Here is a 20,014-nt window from a genome sequence, read left to right on the forward strand (position 1 = left end):
CCAGAAACAGTTCATTTCAATTTCTTGCTGCTCATGGGGTGAGAACTGTCACCTAAATCAGATGGAGCTGATTCTAATCTTTGAGGGGATGAGTAAGCCTTTTAAAAATAGGAGAACAAAGGCTGATGAAGAACAAATACTCTTGTTCACATGTAAATACAAGTACACATACAAAGGACAACCATTTCCCAAACTAGCATGCAAATAAAAATCTGTCCAGGCGTACACAGACAGTCACCCAGGACCCCAACAGGCTCAGTCTGGCAAGTCCAGCTGCAATAAAAAGTATCGAGGGTTGAACGAATTGTTAAAACCAGTCAGATTCAACTTCTGTCCCAAGGGCAGTGGGATTCCAACCTCCAGTTCCTGCTTGTACCCCACTCAGCTGTGGTTGAGGTAGGGGTAGAATGCAGCAATGTTGCATTATTCAGTGTTGATACTTGTTTAAGTTTTGATGTTCAGAACTGGTCACCTTGAGGTTCCCACCTACCAGTTCATGATATTTCTTCTGCTGCTGGGTTAAAAATCCCTGCTGATGTCTTTTCGTGATGGACAGATGAATTAAGTTCACTCTTTGTAATCACTTGCAGTGATTACAAAGACCATCTTGCAGTACTTGGCAAGCATCTATTCCTAAACTTTGGATGATTGAGAAAATTAACAAAAAAATAGGAAAAAAAAATCAAGTAAAGGTCATACTTCTTGTGACCTTCTTAGGGAGCATCAGGATGAAAACAATGTCCCCAAACTGTACAACAATTGTGTGCTGGGGATTCTTATGTTTTTTCAGGTATGTGGGCACAGGCAGAAAAACAAGGGATTTTACAAAGCTCTGCCCCATTAACTGCCTTGTTAAAATGGCATTGCATATCCTGCAACCTCATTTACTGCTCTGTATTGCTTCTATACTCACACCACTCTCAGGACAGTCTCTTTGGCTTGAGTATCTGAATGGCGAGCCAAACCAAACTGTTTCAGAATGTTTTATGAAAATGTTCATATTGCTTTGTTGCATTACCAGGCAGATGTGAAGTCCTTTCCACTTGAATTTCGACATCGTGGTGTTGGTGTGTCAGTGCATATGGCCACATGCAGCCTTATGGTCCTCCTCGTAAGCCTGCACTGTCAGAACGATGTTATGGCAAACAAGAGTTTCTGCATGCCATCGCTGCAGCTCTCACCTCATCAAGAGCCAAACGAAGGAAGAAGGAAAAATTCTAAAAGAAGAAACTAAAAGTGAGCTGGAATTAATTTCACTGAAATAAATATTTTCGTTAAATCAGCTGTACAAGCTAAGCTGTTACTACATCACCCAGGAATGAAGATACACTTCAAGCTGCAGATCATTTCTGTGGATTCTTCTGAACTGACCATGACACTACATCTTCGCCACACTTTCTCGTTGGAGGCAAGGTGTAACATAAAGAACTTATCTTACAGCCTGGGCTATAAAAGCTCCTGAGCACTAAGTTAACCCAAAAGTGGAAATCAAACTTTCAGAAATGGCTTTTCAGACACAAAAAATACATTTTATCTCCAGATAGCCACAGGATGCTCAGAGTGCCCTTTGAGTTTGACGATGGGCACATCCCTGAAGCTACCAGGAATCCACAAGACTAAGACATCCCGCACTAGTATGCCTGCTCATGTCTATTTCTAGCACTGGAAGGTCTGTCCTGCACAGATTCAGAGAGCTCCTGCAGAGCTCTCACGTGGAACGGCAGCGGTGTGTAACGGGCAGATCTCAGGAAACCATCTGGGAATTCCCCCCTGTGCCCCTCAACCACGAGGGTTACCCTGCCTTGGCTTAATTTAGCCAGTTGTGGTCTCTGGAGAGGACATCCTTCTAAATATATTAGTGACTCACCCCCAGTCATAACTTACCATTGTAGAGAAAATTTGTTGTTTATGTCTAGGGAAGCCAAAAACATTTTGCCAAGTGCTTCCTTTGGTAACATCTTATACATTTTAATGTCACAGCTGCTGCCAAGCCACGGCCCTAATGGCTCCATAATGATGTACAGCTCGCCGAGCACATCCAAATCACAAGGGTGCCCTTGAACTGTCCGAAGGAGCTGCTGCCTCACTGACCCTACTGCAGCCAAAGCAGCCTCTGCAGTCCTTTCCCCCGTGGTCCCCCAGCTGATCCCATGCTGCTGTACAGGACACGATGCGATGAAGACATTCCTGCACGTGGCAGGACCAAGCTCTTCAGAGGAGAAAAATCAGGAAAACCTTGAGGCTATGGCAGTTATAATTCTCAAACATGTTTTGTTCCTACGCTGTGTTTTTTTAATACAACTGAAAATAGTTTACAGCTTCAGGACAAAGAGGAAAGCAATTATATTCTCCTGGATGTACATTACCACTGCCTCGCAGGAGAACTAAACAAACAGACTCTGCCACGCATTGCCGTGGAAGTGAGAGCCCCCGGTCCTGCTCGTGGGGAGGCAAACATCGCAGGGGGCTGCTCCCTCTTCTCCCAGGGAGGTGGTTGCATGGGACGTGGTTGCAGGACACTGTGGTGCTCAGCTACTTGGAGCTATTCACCTGCATGGAAACAGAAGCAAAAAAAAGCATCATTTTTCAAAATTGAGAAGAGGAACAGACTTTTCATCGATCCCCGCTGGTACAGATTTCTAGTGAGCCTGGCATTGTGGAATGCTGTCACCAGTGCTAATTACTGGGATAATTCACTTTTTTTTCGTGTGCAAGTTTATATTTCCCTGCCCTAGCTTACGAGAAGAGGCAGTGGCATTGGTTTGCACTTCAGCATTGCCACCAAAAGCCATCTTTAGCATCTCAAAGTGATTAATCCCGGGTAAGGTTCCCAAGGCAGAGCAAACAAAGCTTTGTTCCCCAGCTTGCCCACCAGATCGCTCAGCAGCAGCAGCCAGGCTCTCCACACCCCTGCCCTAGGCTGGCTACGTGCAGCCCCGGGCCACCAGCCCCGGGCAGCTGAGCCTGCAGGGCTGAAGGGAGCTGGCCCTGCTCCTCCTGCCTTTGAGACTGGGGCAGCCGGGACCCCACAGCGAGAAGGGGATCAGGAGACCCCCTGATCTTGCTCACACCACCTTCTGGGAGTGCTGGTTCTCAGCCAGGAGAAAATCACACGTGGAGCTTTCAGACCGAGGCGTTTTCCAGGTGGCGTTGTCCATGCAGGTAGAAAAGCAGTTCTAGAAAACGTACTTGAGGTTAAAATAGATCTAATTGTATCTCCCAGGAATGCTTTCTATGACTCCAACCCTCCCTGAAAGCTCTCTGGTCATAGAAAGCCATACATGAGAAACTGCTTCTTGGAAAATCTTGTTTTGATAACTTTAAAAAGGCGAACAAAACTAGAGAAAAATAAACACAGACACGGGTTCCCAGACCTGCGCACGCACCCTTCGCAATTTGCTTTGACGTCAGGCTCGAGCTTCTCCGAACTAATCGTCACTGTTTCAGGTTCCTATTTTTCATCGCCCGGTTTGGGGCCTGACTTTCAAAGAACAAAGAACTTCCTGAAAATCCGTTCCTGAGGTTAGGGGCTGGCTGTTAATTAGGGACACAGGTGCCTCGGCGAAGCATCTAATTGGAGACTTTTCACGGCCCTGCTCCGAGCCATCGCCTTCCTCCTCGCTCATCAGCCGCGTATCGCGCCGCCAGCGCCGTCATCGCAGTTAAAAGCAGCTTCCAAAATGAAAATAAAACTTCGGAAATGATTCTCTGGCAAGGGCAACAAATGTAAGGCTGCTACCGATGCAGGCAAGGTTTATTTTATGTTTTTTTTTCGGTGGGCAAGATGAGCTCTGAAAGAGCGATCCCTATTAGAATCGCGTTGGCATGTAAGTGACATTTTGGCAAAACACCATGGAAACATTTGGTCACATCCTCTCAGCCCTTAATTTCTTCCTTAAATGTGCTTTTTAATATGTCACAGTTGTTAAATTTGTAACAATAATTCCCTTGAGACTAAACAACCGTGCTCGGTATGTGAAAAATGAACAATGCATTTACATCAGTAAACCAAGGGGAAATTTTAAATAAACGTTTAATTGAGCACAAATAGCCTGAATGTTACTTTTGTGAAATCTGACCGTTCTGTAGGCTGATTTTAGCAGCAGGATGTCCTAAATAAACTCAACTAAAACATATGCTGTCATACTCCTGCTCAGCTGTGACATAACTCCCCAGATTCGCCTCTCCTGATGGCTTTATTGCTGGGAGTCAAACATCGCCCCGCCGAAAGGCAACGAAGCACTTAAATTAATTGAGGAACTTTCATTTTGTACAATGACCAGCAAAACCCTCCAAACAGACCTCGGAGCGCATTGGCACTCTCAGCTTTCTGTGATGGAAGGGAAGAAGAGTCAGGATTTGTATACAAAAGGACTCGTAGAAATTCCTGCTCAATCTAGTCTGGAATTTGACTGCACAAACATTGGGTAAAGCGATGCCCTCGGAGCAAGGGGCTGCTCTGGGCAGGCAGAACACAAAGGTGGCGTGTTCCCTGCTCTAACTGCCCTCACGTGGTCTGGCATCAAAGCTTCTGCCCTTGCTGCGTTATAGAAATCTTCGGGAGAGGTCATTAACAACTTCTTTTATTTGTCGTGCAAAGCACCGAGGACATTTCGAGGCCCTGTGTAAATGCTAGAGCTCCTATTAACCTGCGTGCTTCTCGGCCAACACAAACAGCTTTCAGTATGTCTGCATCTCCCCCCGGGGCTCTGGGCTGGAGCCCTCCTCGTGTTAACGGGATTTCTCGTTTCCTAACAGAGCGCTCGGTGTGGCGGCAGGACCAGCCGGAGTAGGAACCGATCCATTTGCTTTTTCCTTTCGAAATCAAACCAACCCGGTTTGGGTCCTGCTTTCTGGGGCAGACATCCCACAGCGCCTCGAGCCTTGAGCATTTACTCAGACCTCCTCTTGGCTTCAGTACGAGCGCAAACGGCAGTGCAATTTCGCAGATCCTTCAGTGCACTGGGATTCAGAAGCGCAGCCGTCGGCTCTGCCGCGAACCATCGCCACCTGCTTTACCTCTCAGCGCTCCTGCTCCTCTCCCACTCTGTCTGCCTCGTCTGGTCGAACTGCGAGCTTCCTAATGCAAATCCCATCTTCCTGCAGCAGTCTTCAGTGCCCGGCACCGGAGCCTTGATGTCTTTTGGGACCATCTAACACAGAGAAAAGAGGAATACGCAGACAGCCCTTCCCTCTTGGCTCGATTAATAAACATGGGTATTTCAGCCCCGTGCTCCCCACTCTTGTTATCTCTAATTGCTTATCTGCTAAAGCTGTTCCTTTCTGGACGCTGCAAACCTTCCCTGTTGCTCTGAACTATTTACCAAGCCTACGTTCAGCGACTGTTCGTGCAGTTGCAAATTCAATCACTCCGCACTTAAGAGAATGCACAGATGAGGATGGCCCATGCCTGAAGTCCTCGGGGTGCAGGCAGCAATGTCCAAGTGTTTTTTTCTGTGCCCAACATATTATTTTCTCCCCCAGCCTTAGGCATTCTCCATTATGGGTAGCGGAGGTGGAAGTCAGGTGTAGTGGGATGGGGTGTCCCTGGAGAGGAAAGGGCACAGCTTCCACACCCAACCTCACTTCTCCACCTTATCACACCGTCTCCCTCCCTCGTCCCATACACAAGCACATACAGAGATTTCCAGCGCTGAGATTTGCCAAGCTCCAAGCAGATTTTTAATGGCATAGCAAAAATAAAACCTCTCCAGAAGCGAGAGAAATGCACTCCGTGACCAAGTGATGTAAGGAAAGCTTCCTGCGTGCCGTTCTTCTGAATGAAATTCTTGTCCTCGGTCACCAAAGGAGTACCTGCTGCTTCTGGGCAGATATTTATAAGGCTCTTGATTCATTAATTGCACTTCACCTGATAAGTTTCTGGGACGGCACCCAAAATAACTGTATTCTCCGCTCAGACATAGTTTGAGAGGTGTCATGTGATGATGGGGCGAAGGGAGAACATGCAGCCACGTAGCCTTCAAAGCTCACAGCCCTCATTAACCTACACGACACAGCCAGGTCTCGCTGGCTGAACCTGGCAAAGTTATCAGGAACGTTTAATACGAGGACTCACACAGGAACAAAGCCACTTAACGTCTGCCCACGTCACCTCTGCTTGTCGTGGATAGCACGAACGTGGTTTTGATCTTTCTGTGTTTGCGATAAAAAGTGGCGTGGCTTTAACCAAAAGCATCATCTGGCACGGCTGGACGGACTTCCAGCACTGCAGAAACAAACGGCAGCTAACAGCCTTATCACCCAGACAGAGAGACACCGGCACCTTCCCTCACTGTACCTGTTCTGGAGACTGGATCCCATCTCTAGAAACTAAAGCTTCAGGAGAAAGCCAGCTGCAGCAGCCCAGCCCGCGGCTATGCAGGTAGCAATTCCCCCGGGAGGCACTCACACAATGCTACCGCTCGTTAGGGCTGGGTGGGACAGCAGGAATGGGAATACACATTTCCCTTCATTCATCAAATTGGAACCAGAATGAGAGTTCAGAAAAAAAAAAAAAAAAACAAGCACTTGGCAAAGTCAATGACTGGGGACAAATCGGGAGGAAGAGAGACTTTGATCAGTAGAAGTGCAACGAGTGAAGGTTAAGAGAAATTGTTACATAAAGGGGATTCTTTAGCTACAGGAATGTTTGATCCAATTCGCAGCTAAGGATGTGCACCCATTTAAAACGGAAAATCCTTTCGCTTTGGTATGAATTTATCTAGCCCGCCAGACAAATTGCTCATATCAAACTGTCATTTGGATGTGCAGCCATCGAAAACACAGTTAAAGCACGTCCCTTAATTAGAAACCCCCGTGGAAATGCAAACAAGCCTCTCTGGCATCTAGCTCCCCGGGATGGTAAGTCGGACTTATCATCTGGCACGGCCCCCTTCCTGTTGGCGTGGGTGGACCGAGGCAGACGTGAAATGCCGCTCGCCTTCCAGCAGCCCTCCCGTGCCCAGGGCTGGGCTCCCCGAGCTCCTCGCTGCACACACGGGGCCGTCGGGATTAGAGCTCGGTGCGAGAGGCGTCTCCGGCCCAGTGGGGACCGAGGGGAGCTTAGGGGAGGCTTTTCTGGCTAAGCGCATTTCAATCTGTTTCATTTTGCGATCTAGTGAGCGCCTTTGATCCGGAGGCATTCGTTTTCCAGCAAGCTGTCTTCGGTCATCTGCTAGGAAAAACAATACGGCTCGGTCGTTATCCTCTCCTGGTGGAAAGGACTGGGAAATTTGGCAGGATCAGGCCTTCCAGCTCCATCCTTTTTATTGCCGGCCTTGCATTGTAAATGGTTTGTTCAGAGCCCCACGTCCCAGCAGATTACTACTATAGAAGAATGCCAGGCTCATTAAAAATGAAAACAGGTCTCCAATCCTCAAAATTGTCAAGAAAATCTTAAAAGATGGATTCCAAAGGCTAGAAAGCAAAAGGGGCACTGCTAGAAGCGAGGACAGTTAACCATTGCAACAATTCATTACGGGATAGGCTCAGTTCTTTCTCCTTTGAAGTATTTAAGTCGAAGTGGCATGACATTTCCTCCTGTAGCCAGGCTGACACACAGGCTTTTGAACTCTGCCCAGGAACCACACAGTGAAATTCTCTGGCTTGTGTTTTGCTGATCAGATTAGAGAAGCACAACGGGTCCTCAGGACCTCAGACTGCCACCGGTGGGAGGTGAGCCCAAAGGGCTCCAGTCTTGCTCCTACAGTGAGAAATCCACGAGCTTCCAGCGATACCAGCTGGCAATGGGGATTCTTGCTTTCTCTGATTTCTTTGAAAACCTGTTTTTGTTTACAGCCCGTTTAAAGAAAGCCTGGGACATCTCTCACTATGCAGGATTCAGACTTCCCAGGCTTTACGCAGGTCACAGACCAGCTCCATGGAGGCTTAGTAGGAAGGCTCCTATCCCACCAAAGGACCTGAGGAGACTGACGAAGTGACATAATCATCTCCCACACAGACTCCACGTAGGCGGGCTCAGAAGTGTGAAGACAGAAGTGGAACGAGGGGAATCCACCCTGTGCCAATCTTTCTCTGGGAAAGATACTCATGCTGTGGGACTAGCTGAACAGATTTGGTGTGGTTCTGTTCCTTTTCCATCACTCACCCCACCAAGAAGTTCCCTCTTGCTTGGCTAAGCTTCCCGGGACGCAACACAGGCTGAAGAGAGATCGACTGCAAGAAGTAATAAAAATAAGAGCAGGGTATTAAACAGGACATTGCTGCAGCGTAGTAATAGGAAGGGTGGAAAAGAACGGGCTCACGCATATTACAGTCCTATAAAAGAGAAAGAATTCTTAAATGAGTATTAAAGAGGGCTAACTCGGTTACAGCATGAGAACACTAGTTTAATCACCTATTGTGCAGCTGTAGTTAATTTCGTACGGATTTTACAGACATCCCAGCTATCGTGCAGTGCTCCACACAGTCGCGGGGGGTGACGCTCTGCTTTCATCGTGGGTGCTATTAATGATGCCATCACCTGGGCGAATCCTCCAACAACCTCAGTTGGGTGTTTCCTGGAGTCACGCCTGAGGAATGGATGTGGAAGGAGGACGAATCTGCTTCCTGACTGCATGGAAGAGAAACACGTGGTGTGTGGGGATACATAAGCACATGCACACACTTATTTTCCACCCAGACGACCTCAGTCGGATCAGCTCCAAGCATCTTTGCAACAAACCTTTAACGTCTCTCCAGTGAGGGGTGTCTCCTTGGGAAAGCCATGGAGTCGTAAAGTCGTGAGAGGCCTTGCCTGGGAACACACACTGTTTTCTACAGATTGGGCCTGAAAATACGCTACTAACATCTGATTCATCTCCACATACACCCGAGCTATGCCTGAGTGATCAGACAACCGATAACTTCTGATGGCCATCTGAAAATCTAACCGGTAACTGGATGAGCAAAGAAGCACCTGGCAGCCAGAGCAGATGATCACTTTGCAATCAGCTCAGTTGCTGATGTTCATCAGACACCTAAAAGACTAGTGACAAGCTAACTGGTAAATTTTCCTGAACCAGTTAACTGCTTGTTAAACCACTCGTAGTCAAACCACTTCACCAAGCCCTTTCTTAAATCCGAAACAAGCTGATCTGTTTTCACAATGCTTGTTATAAAGTGTGTGTTAGAGCATGTCACTGTATGCAGAACATGAAGGCAAGCCCCAAAAATGACAGAAATCATATTTAGCATGACTCACTCAAAAGGCTACCCCTGGGCAACACGTTAATTAATATAGAGAGAATAAGAGCCATCAGAGCCTGGTACAGGCGAAGCACTGCAGTGACTCCTGCGACTTACCCTGGCTTTAACGCCCCGGCGTGCAAGCACTTGGGCGTATCAGCACCTGCTGTCCCCAGACCTCAGCGCGTGCTACCAAAGGAAGGCCAGCCCTGTCCCTGGGGCACTGATGGGAAATTGCAAGAGGAATCACTGATGTCACCGCTTCTGATGTGGGAATCCACTGTAAACACGCTCCCCTGCAAATGCAAAGTTCTCCAGAAGAAGAGAGGAAATTCTGCTGTTTGGGAAAAAATGTCGGATGACTTAGCACACAATACTGAAATTTCCTTCTGACCATACTAAAAACAGTTCATGGGCTGGAATTGTCCATATGGGTGGGTGCACGTGTTAATCCTAACCCAGGGGCTGGCTGAGCCTCTCCTGGTGACCCGCAGTAACAGCGGGAGCCATTTTGACTCTTTGATTTTCATTCACATTCTTCTATATCTTCCTCTAAGTCCTTCAAACGTAGTGACAGGCTTTGGCTAACCTGCAGACACGTTTATAACTACTACTTCCCACTGGTCTCTTACGTGCTGCAACCACTGAAGAAATGAAAATGCCAATTTTCTTTTACATCAAAACGAGGAAGAAATTGTTTTGCAAATGGTGAAACGCAAGCTGTCGCAGCTGTTTTGATGTAATCCTGAAAGAGACGGGCTTTTCATTACTCAAGGCCTTGTCTGTGTTACTGGGCAGAAAGCTCTCCAGAGCAGGCAAGCACTTTCCATGTCTGCTTTTATCTTCTTCTCCCATCATTCCATGGCGATCCCCTTCACCCCTCGTTCGGAGGTTCCCAAACATGTAAAATGAGGAAGGATCACAAACCTGTCAACACAACACGTATTTCTAATCTGACAAGAATTTCTGAAGATTCTGATGTGTGTAGCTAATTTTCTCTCTTCCAATTGCTGTTTCCTCTGCCTTTTTTTCCCATGATAACATGTGAGATCCTTTATCTAAGAATTATAGGGATCACAGCCTCTGAGGTTAATACTGCAGACTCCTTTGCTGTTCTTCCAAAAAGTCCTCTGCAGCCAGCTCAACAGTGGAGAAGAAAAGTAGCAAGATATGGTTAGCTTGGCTTTAGCCATCTTCTAGTCTTTGGGAGTTATCTAGGCGTTGACAGCCCAGCTGTATCATGGAGCTAGAGGCATGGAGAGGGAGCAGTTGGACAGTTCCTAAGTGTACTCTGGACAAAGAAGCAAAAATTCCTGGTGAGCACTTAAAAACACGATCCATGAGATCAGCTTATTTCCATTTCCCTGCGTTTCTGTGAAGCGTGGAGCCATAAGCCTCCTGAATTTTATCACTGCCATTATACTGAGGCACTGACATAAATAGGAATTAACAAATTAAAGTCCATCATAAGAATCATGGGATATGGGAATTATGGCAACCTGAAATAGTAAGTGGCATCTATGCCCACGGCAGGGGACTGGAGCTAGATGATCTTTAAGGCTTCTTCCAACCCAAGCCATTCTACGATTCCCTTAATTGTTACAGCAACAGAAGAGATTCCTTAAAAATCTTAAATTCCTTAAATCTTAGATTCCTTAAAATTTATTTTCTTAACAGTGGAAGACTCAGAAAAATCTACAGCAAGTTACCTTTTGTATATCCAATGAGCATGCTACAGAAAATTCCAAAGATCTTGTTAGTCCATGGAAAAAGTGACCTGGATGAAATATATCCACACTCCCTAAGTATGAAAACAGCATCGGCATCACAACGAAACCTTCCTGCTCCCGGATTCAGTAGTGAAGTTCTCACCTACCTACTTGTGCTATTGATTATTACTAATTAACTGCATGTAGAATTTTGCATTAAACCTCCCATAAACCTCCCATGTTGCTATGCTGTTTAACCATAAAACCAAACCAATCCATAGTAGCTGGCATCTAGCATGGCAGGATCTATATTTATCTGGCCTATAGATAGATCCCTGGAAAAGATTCTCTAGCATCAAGGTAATACATGAAAAGAAAATGACAGCTGCTGTCCCCACCTGCCCTCTGAAAGTTTATGATCTGTAGGAATATTTGGGTGAGCAGCCTAGAATACATAGAATTTTATTTGTTCAATAATACCCAAGTAGAATCAGGAGTAATATCTCTCTTTCCTTCTCGCTCCTGCAGTAACACCTCCCTGCAGTTTGCAGGACGAGTGGCCACAGGACTGTAACAGACCCGCACAGATGCTTAAATGCTTTGCTGAACGGGGATCAGCAGCACCACCAGACAAGCTCTGACACCTCCATGACAATCTAACAGTGGGAGAGGGAAAAGGCCTTCAAGTTTGGTTAATATTAAAGGCTGTCATCTCAACCTTCCTGTTCCAAGTCAGAACCCAACAACAAAAAAGGAAGAGAGAAGGTAAGATGCACCTGGACAAGGCATTCTGCAAGCACACAGCCAGAGACAACTCCTAGAGACAGAAAATACAACAGGTGAAGTGATTTACCTGGGGACGTGGGCCGTGTTACCTACAGACCTGCGTGTCCTGCCTTAGGTATGCACCCACAACCCTACAGAGAATCAACCTGTGCTGATAAAGCCCTTCAGGCAAGGAAGACCCTGCCAACCTGCATCACCCAGCGGGACGGGGCTGCAGCTCGCTGGGAAGCTCACTGCACGTGTGTGGTCAGCCTTGCAAATGTAATAGTGCAGGAAGCCTATAAAAGACATATTGCACTCAATTTTTCCAAGGATGATGTAACTGGGTGGGGGCACTACCAGGCTGACGATAAGCTAAGAATAATGATACTTGAAATAAAACTTTTGCATGTAAATTTAGCTCCTAAAATTTATTAGCAGCAGGAAGATAATGGTGTAAGAAGTTAATGAAGAGTCACCATGAGATCATATTTATATTAATCTCGAGCTTGTAGGCATTGTTTCTTGGAGGAAGTACTCATTGTGTGTAGTACAGTAAAAGCTGCTTTAAAACAAAGAGATAAAATAGTTGCCTTAGCACAGCAGCAGCATTGTCACTGTAAATCTGCCGTGCCACATATTTTATTACATTTTCATAGCAGAAGAGGGAATTTACGATGTGATACTACAAGCTCAGCCAGCCTTCTTCTGTCAGTGGGGTACCTCTCTTAACTCATATCTAAAATATTTGCTGATACTGAAACGTGACTGGGAGACACAAAAACAACCTTTTACAACACAAGAGCACATTATATTCATCTAACTTCGAGCAAAAAGAAGAAAAACAAATAGCTTGAGCATCTGTTTCTGCAAAGAGTGGGCATTGTGCTGCAGAAACTTCTGCTCTATGGAAAGAACAAAGGGAGGGAACCACTGCTGAGCTCAGACTGCTTTTGGGGATGAAGGAGCAACATAAAGATGTTATTACTGTTGTTACCAGATACAAAGTGATGCCCCGCCTTACCTTTAGGGATAAGAGTCACCCACACCGTCTTTGAGCTTGATCTCCTGTAGCCAGATACTCACCTCAATGTTGTCAGGACATTACAGGCGTTCTTTATGGCTTACACTAAGCAACATCTTGTCCGATACCATCAAGGACTCATCACTCACTTTCTTTTGAGGGACCATTCACGGTGTATTTTGGATATTCTTGCACAGATAAGTGTCACGTAAGCATGAGGGGACCACATCCATCCTGCACAGAAGCTCAACCTTCAGGTGATGAAGAATTCAGGATTAGGAACTCCTATTGATGAATTAGAAAAACACACGTTTAACCCTGTAAATGCAATTTGAGCACATTATTCGGCAGGTTTCTGTTCGCATTGTAGGTACAGAACTTGGTGTCAAGAAAATCCTCCATGCAAAATGGGCAAAAGAGCTAAGGAAAAGAGGAACTTGGTGCATGGCTTATGAATAAAACACCAGCGACAGGAATCTTGTAGGTCGGTTTAAATCAAGAGGGAAATAATACGAAAAAGGACTTCAAAAGCATTTGCAGGGAGGAACATTCCACCAAGACCAAGTCATCTGTCCTGACTTTCCCAAAAGCAGCATGATCAAAGCTGATTATGGGATTTCAGGCACTGAGTGTTTCTTTGTGTTGCCCAAGCAGAGAGTGCAAACGCTTTTCTGATACCAAAAAGACAAAAGGAAGATCCTCGGATATTGCAAAGCCGGGGCCGGGATTTAACGTCTTGAAAAACACGACGGTGCCTCCAGCCCACCCGCACGATGACGTGAGACACGGCCCAGCACCGTTGGGGCTGGCCGTGGGGTTTGGGGTAACGCTGATAGAACACTAAACAACAACATATGCACCGCGTTCGTAATGAGGTTGGACTTTTAACCTTCGAAAGCAGTGGGAAACAATGGGGCTTTTAAAAATACCAGCTCAGAGGTAAGGAGAGGGTCAGCCTCGTACAATTTATAAATATAAAACCAGTCGCATAGCTGAGCTTCACTTGAAAACATAAATTATTTGGAAGAGTAAGAGGAAACCAGAGGAGGAGGGAGGAAAAGAAAGCTGGCAAAGGGGAAAGGACTGGGAGACAGCGGAAGAGATGGGAGAGGAGAGGGGCACTTGATGAGCTTGGAGACAACCACTCCGTTAAAGCTCCACGTGCCCACAGTGTCAGAGAAAAAAATAAATAAAAAATTGCTGCTGTCTCGGCCAGTGCAGGCCAGTGCTTTGGGCCATGCTTCAGCATTGCTCAGTACCACAGCCAGAGCTGCCTTTGGGGCAAGGGGATGGCAGGCAGGTCCTCCCCCCTGCTGCTTCTCTCTCACTCCTCCTGGCTCCCCTCCACTCCCCAGTTTGGCCCAGCACAGCCCAGAGATCAGCTGGTTTAAGTGAAAGCCCCTGGATTTATTCACATTTTCACGTGCCAGGCTAGTGGCTGTTTCCCTTACACCAACCCAACGCATTCAAACAATGGCAAAGCAAAGGAGGGATAAAAAAGGAGCTAATAATAACAGAAAAAAAAAAAAAAAGAATCCAACAAACAACAACTGAGGATTCAAGGTGAGCAAATTCTGGCATCATTTTTGGCAGAAACATGGGCCTAGACAGGATGACACTGAACTCAGATCGCTGTAATCAGAGCACACTCTGTTTTGGGAGGACCCAAAGGACATTAGGACATTTCCTTCACGTACCATCAGACTTTACAGGCCGCTCAGCACCATTACTCAGCACCCTACTGAATTCCCCCAGCCTCCACGCAAGAGCTCCCCGTTACCCTCCAGCCCCGCTGCCCTCAGTGGTTTGCAGACAGCCCTGCCACAAGGCCATCGGACCCTGGGGGATAGGACTGGGGGAAAAACCCTATTTTAAGCACCCTTATCTGCTTTCAAATCATGGCACCTGCCGGGCTCCAGCTCTCCTCCACGGCACTCAGAGGCGAGCAGCACCGAAGCGGCCGGGCACCGCAGTCCCTCGTCAAGCAAAACGACTCCAGGAGGATTTATTCGGCAGGAGAAAGAGCAGCAAAATCCGACCCAAGTCAGATGCAGCTCTCCAAGAAATTCCTTTTCACTTGCAAGTGACACGCAGGCTCGAGCTGCCTTCCTGGGACTTCCCAGCACCCTCGTGCCAGGCGGCATTAGGATGGAGCCTGGCACCCAGGGGTGTTTTTCAACAATACTTCGTGGCCTCTTTCACCGTCTTCTCTTTAAGCCACTTCCAAACTCCGCTCCTTCTGCTCCCTACTCGGATCAGACTAATAAGAACATCACCTCAGGGAAAAAAGACTTGTACACAGACAGACTTCCTCTTCAGAGGATCAAACAGCCCAGACTGTTCCTTTTCAAGTTTTATTAATCCTGGTTCATAATTTCCACCACATCATTAGTCATTTCCTATTATTGAATAGCTGGTAGCAGCATCATCGCCCAGTAAACAGCAAGATAACCATGCCACCTGCGATTTCTTGGCCGATACCTACCCGCAGCCACATCTGGGTAAAAGACGGAGAGGTAAAATGAAAAGCCAAAACCACGTCGACTTTTTTGATCTGTGCCTCATTTCTTTTATTCACATCATCTGCTCAGCTGGCTACGTAAAGCTGCAGCAGACCTTGTTGCAAAACAGCTCCAGAAGATTAGCACTCAGAGCAGTAGTGATGATTTTCACTGGAATTCCCGTCGGCGAGGCACACGGGGTCTGAGGGGAGGTGGCTGCTTATCAGGGCTTATTATTCGTTGGGTTGCCTGAGCTTTTCCTAGCTTGTCAACATCCTGTAGGTAATTTTTTGCCACCAAAAATGGGCTGAGAATTCAAATGCCTTGAAGCAATCTGTTTTCTATTCAGTTTTTCTTGCCCTCGTCCCCAGTAAAGCGTCTTTTTCTAATAATATCCTTTTCTTTCTACCATCTGGCTCCGCAGACTACCAAGGAGACAGCACCCCGGGCTTTCCAGTCTCAGTGGCACATCTCATACCCGACTTTCTGGAGCGTCTTTTTGGACACCCTCCCTTCTTCCTTTGCCAAAAGGGTCTCCTCCTCCCCAAGTTCAGGCTCGGGGTTTCTACATGTCTCCCTTTGTTCGGCGGAGCTGGACAAAGCCCCAAGTCCAAAGACCGAGCCAGAAGCGTGCAGCTGCCATCCCCAAGGGGCAGCGGGTAGAGCAATGAGGGCTGTTCTCTGCCCAGGCAGTGCCACTTCTCCTCTCCCCTCGTTTCCCATTCTCTCAGTGCATTTTCCAGCTGCAGGCCCTCCCTCTGCCCTGTGGTTTCCCCACAGGCTCTGTGGGAGAGCCTGACAGCAGCTCCACGCCAAGCTCGCCGAAGACAATGAGCCTTCCCACCATCTCCAGGGCAGGCAGCGGAGTCCCCAGTTCCCAGGACTGGGGAAGGATTTCCTCCTTTTCACTCCTGGCACACAGAGCACAAGCACTGGGGTGAAGCGTGCCCCTCACAGGAAGGAATGGCTGAGGGCCGATGGCAAGGCAGGTCGCTGCCTTCCCGCGTGCCCTTGGGCAAGAAGTCACTCGCCATTAGCCTTTGTCAGTGCTTGTTTCAGTGTGTGCCCCGTTATTCTGAACGCAAATATTGTTTATCAGAGGTCAGCTGAGTGCTAGGTGAAAAGAGGCAAGTAGATGCCTAATGACTAATGGGTTTAGCAGCCTTTTGGGGAGCTCTGCACTGCGCCTGCGAGCGTGGCTGCTTTTATCAGGGCTTTTGAGAAGTGTGCTCTGCCAGCCCCGCACAGCCCTGAGCAGATTCCTTCCTCTGGGAGCTCTACGGCCCTGCCAGGTGGAGCTTGGCAAAGCCAGGAGCAGGGTTACGTGACTTGGCTGCGCCAGGCTGTGGCAACGCCTGCGGCACTGGCACGCCCTTGGCTCCTCACCTTACCCTGACTCACCTGCACTCGGAGCTTCAGCCTGCCCGCAGGAGGAGGCAGGAGCTGCCGTGCCTGCGTGGGTCCGTCCCTCCTCGCACTACCCACACCTGGTGCCGTCTGTCTGCACCTACAACGAGGAGAGAACAGTCCTTCATAATCCTTCATAATCCCCACTGGGCACATGTTTCTTTCTGCTTATGTGTGTTTTTATCTCTCTTATCCTCAATATGTGTAAATGTATACTTCCAACATACACGTATTTATGTAATATATATTATATAAAACACATCTATTTTGTAAAATAGAATAAAAGCTGACTTCCCACACCCAGCTTTCAACTCCCTTGTCTGCTCGGGTGCACAACCCAGCCCGACCCGTTCCCTTTTCTCCTGTAATGCACAAGAATTGCTCAGGTATTGCACTTCTCTATCTGCCCACCCTCCAAACTATCATTTTCCTCTTTTTCTCTGACCCAGCACCCTAATTCCATGTGAGCTTTTCATGTCTCTGTCTCCTCTGAGGTGTAAGTAGGTGGAATTATTCCCCTCTTGAGCAGGGAATGGGGAGGACATCGCCACAGGTCAAACATACTGCACCTCCATGGCGTGATATTTCAGCACTTTGCATTTTACAGCATTTCTGATTAACACAGTGTGGAGCACTGAGCTCACCAGCAACGGAGACAGAGCCCAGAGGAGTACCCAGTAAAACACCGGCACGTCTTTAGGGCTTTCAGATGAAAGATGGTAAAAGCATCCACCTTGTACAAGGAAACAGTGGCAGCAGCAAGGATCCATCTCGCTACCCGAATCCCAGGACCCCTTTTTCCTTTCCCACTCCTGCATGTCTTACACAAACCACGCTCAGCTCGGACAGGAGCTGCTTTCCCCAGAGCCACCCCCGCCCTCAGCTCTCCTGGCTCCTCACAGCTTTGCCTCACCTCAGTTAGGGACCTCGAAAGCTGCTTTTAGTGAGCAGTGATTTTAGAATCATGGCTTTTGTTCTCCCAGCAAGTCACTTTGTGCCCTTCTGATGGAATTCCTGCAGTAACGACGGGGGCAGCGTGTAATGGAGAGCGATGGGCATCCTTACTAGCAAAGCTGGGCACACGAGCCAGAGATCAGAGAAACAGATCTCAATAGCTCAGCTAGGACAGAGAAAGCCTGTTGATTCTGATGTTCTGTACAGATGACAGAGCCTTTATTTTAAGATCCTACAATGCTAAGAGTTGGCCAAAAGGAAGGAATTGTTTCTATTTCAATTTTTCAGGCGGGAAACTACGGCAGTGAGCAACTGATCAAAACCATGGAGTCCAAGAGAGGACTGGAAACTGAGCCCAGATCAGGCTATAAGCCACTTTTTTTTTTTTTTTTTTTTTTTTAATTTCCCAAGGAAAATTCTGCTTTTGCCAGGACCCCAGCCATAAAGCTGCTGTGTAGCTGCTCCGTGACAGCAGCCACCGCTGAACTCTGCACCAGCATCCAAGGGTTGGACCCCTCCTATTGTCCTCCAGCCCCCTGCAGGACCAAACCCTGACATCCCGATTTTGAAAGCCCAGCATTTCACGTTCCCCCCCAGACACGAACAGGTCTTAATTCAAGAGAGGGCCAGGATGTAGCTCATTATAACAAACTGGGAGAAGGGGAAGGTTTGCGATGGCACGTAATCACTTAGCAGTGCTCTGCAAAGCTGCCTGGCACAGCCTGCCCCTGCAGCCAGCACTTTCTGCCCTAACAGTGATCCCGATGGCTGGAGCTGTCCCGACTTTTATCAGCAGGGCAGCCTCGCACTCTGCTCAGAGCCAAATGATCAAGTGGCCTTCGCAGCTGCCACCGCTTCCTATTAAAAGACAACAAGAGGCCTGTGAGATTAAGGAAGGATAAAAACAAGCGCTTATCAATTGGGAAGTCATGTCGCTGGTTATCTGAAGCAACGCAATTATATCACGAGCTTTATCTGTGAGTGGCTTTTTCCTTCCAGGGGGTAGGAATAGAAAAACTTTTCACTACATAATGAGTCCTATTGAAACCCCATTTTGCCCTTGGCAAAAGGCCATTATCCAGCAGCAACATGTAATCATCCTAAAAATGCATAATGGCATGGAAAACGGACAAGTAGTTTCTTGAAATATTGTTTGTAAAAGGCCTAATTTATAATGGGGATTGTTTGTGTTAGGGCCTTTTGGCGTGTATGGTTAACAAGAACTTGCTGTTCTGCTGCCAGGTCGCTTCATCAAGAGGGCCTTGTGCAGGCCGCGGTCGATATGGCCGTGGAAACAATGGGAGCTTTTTCCAGCCCTGCCCCATCGCGACCGAGGGAGCACCCCGCTGCTTCGTCCGACGTTGTCCTTCGTGACAGACGCCACCGCTGTGAAGGTGCCGCAGCGAAATGTACACCCGATCAGATCCATCACAGTGCTGCACCTATCTGAAAAAAAATATATATTAGGAATGATCTGGCAGTGCCATTATTTGAGGTTAATCATGCACTTGTAGCTTTTTGTAGCAATGCCGTTGTAGGAGCAGCGCCTTCCCTGCAGGAATGGAGCCGCTGGGTCGGGCTCTCTGCTGCGCGAAGAAACGCAGCACGTGCAGGAGGAAATGTTCTCCAACGGGAAAAAAGGAAGGCTGCAGGAACTGCTCCTCACTTGCTGGTTTATCAGAGTCGGAGCACGCTTTGGTCGCATTTTGTATCCACAAAAAGGAGGTAGGAATGGCCCCACTGGGTTTACTTTTGTAGACACGCCAGGCGTCCTGCTCCAAGGAAGCTCTCTCTGGTTCGTAACCTCTGCAGATGCCCCAAAAACCTTTGTAATCCCTCCAAGCATCTTCCTTTATGGCCAGAAAAGCTGCGTTCAAGTTCCACAAACTGCTCGTGGCAGAACCAGCACCCGGCCCTGACGCCAGGGCACAGGAACTCTACCCCAAAGCCGAGCACCACGCAGGGCATGGGGCAGCCCGGGCACCATCCAAAACCACTCACGCCACCGAGCCAAGGAGCCAGCTGCAGAGGGCGAGGAGGAATCGTGGCTTTCGAGGCTCGTAGTGGCAGGATCTCGGGCGGAGGAGCTGCATCTCGTTACACAAAGCAGGCCCTGGCTGCGGCTACGGCAGTCGTGCCTCCAGGCCTCCAGCACAGCCGAGGCCCTATGGTGCCTGGCGCTGCACCCGCGGTTATTTTAAGCCGGTCCTTGCTACCAAGGGCTTAAAATTGACACCGAGTGGTATTTTTAACCAAAGCACAATAATTGCCACAACTAAAATGAAAACAAAGCTGTAATTTGGACAGCTTGACAGCGCGCGAAGGCCTTCTGTAGAGAAATGTAATTCGAGGCATTTATTTTTTTTTTTGTCTTTCGGGCGTTTTTGCTGGATCCCCGGGTATCTCCCTAACGTATGGAAATAAGAACCCTCCTTTATTTGCTCCGAAGCTGTGTTTGTACAGCAACT

The 20,014-nt window shown here is 47.8% G+C and overlaps 1 long non-coding RNA gene across 17 annotated transcripts in view; it reads right to left on the reverse strand.

The window, feature by feature from the left end:
- The window catches only part of LOC137856699 (uncharacterized), a 110,566-nt gene that overhangs the window by 4,303 nt on the left and 86,249 nt on the right, over positions 1-20,014 (reverse strand). For 4 of the 17 annotated variants that reach the window (XR_011096706.1, XR_011096704.1, XR_011096709.1 and 1 more), the window contains 5 exons: positions 16,587-16,692; positions 9,304-12,969; positions 8,357-8,572; positions 8,108-8,175; positions 127-2,550 (listed from right to left, as the gene is read on the reverse strand). This is a non-coding gene — a long non-coding RNA (uncharacterized lncRNA). Of the gene's footprint in view, positions 1-126; positions 2,551-8,107; positions 8,176-8,356; positions 8,573-9,303; positions 12,970-16,586; positions 18,993-20,014 lie in introns of those variants that run through there. The other 13 variants (XR_011096702.1, XR_011096703.1, XR_011096717.1 and 10 more) reach the window with 12 other exon arrangements.

This window comes from Anas acuta, chromosome 5, assembly GCF_963932015.1.
Source record: "Anas acuta chromosome 5, bAnaAcu1.1, whole genome shotgun sequence".
Taxonomy (NCBI): domain Eukaryota; kingdom Metazoa; phylum Chordata; class Aves; order Anseriformes; family Anatidae; genus Anas; species Anas acuta.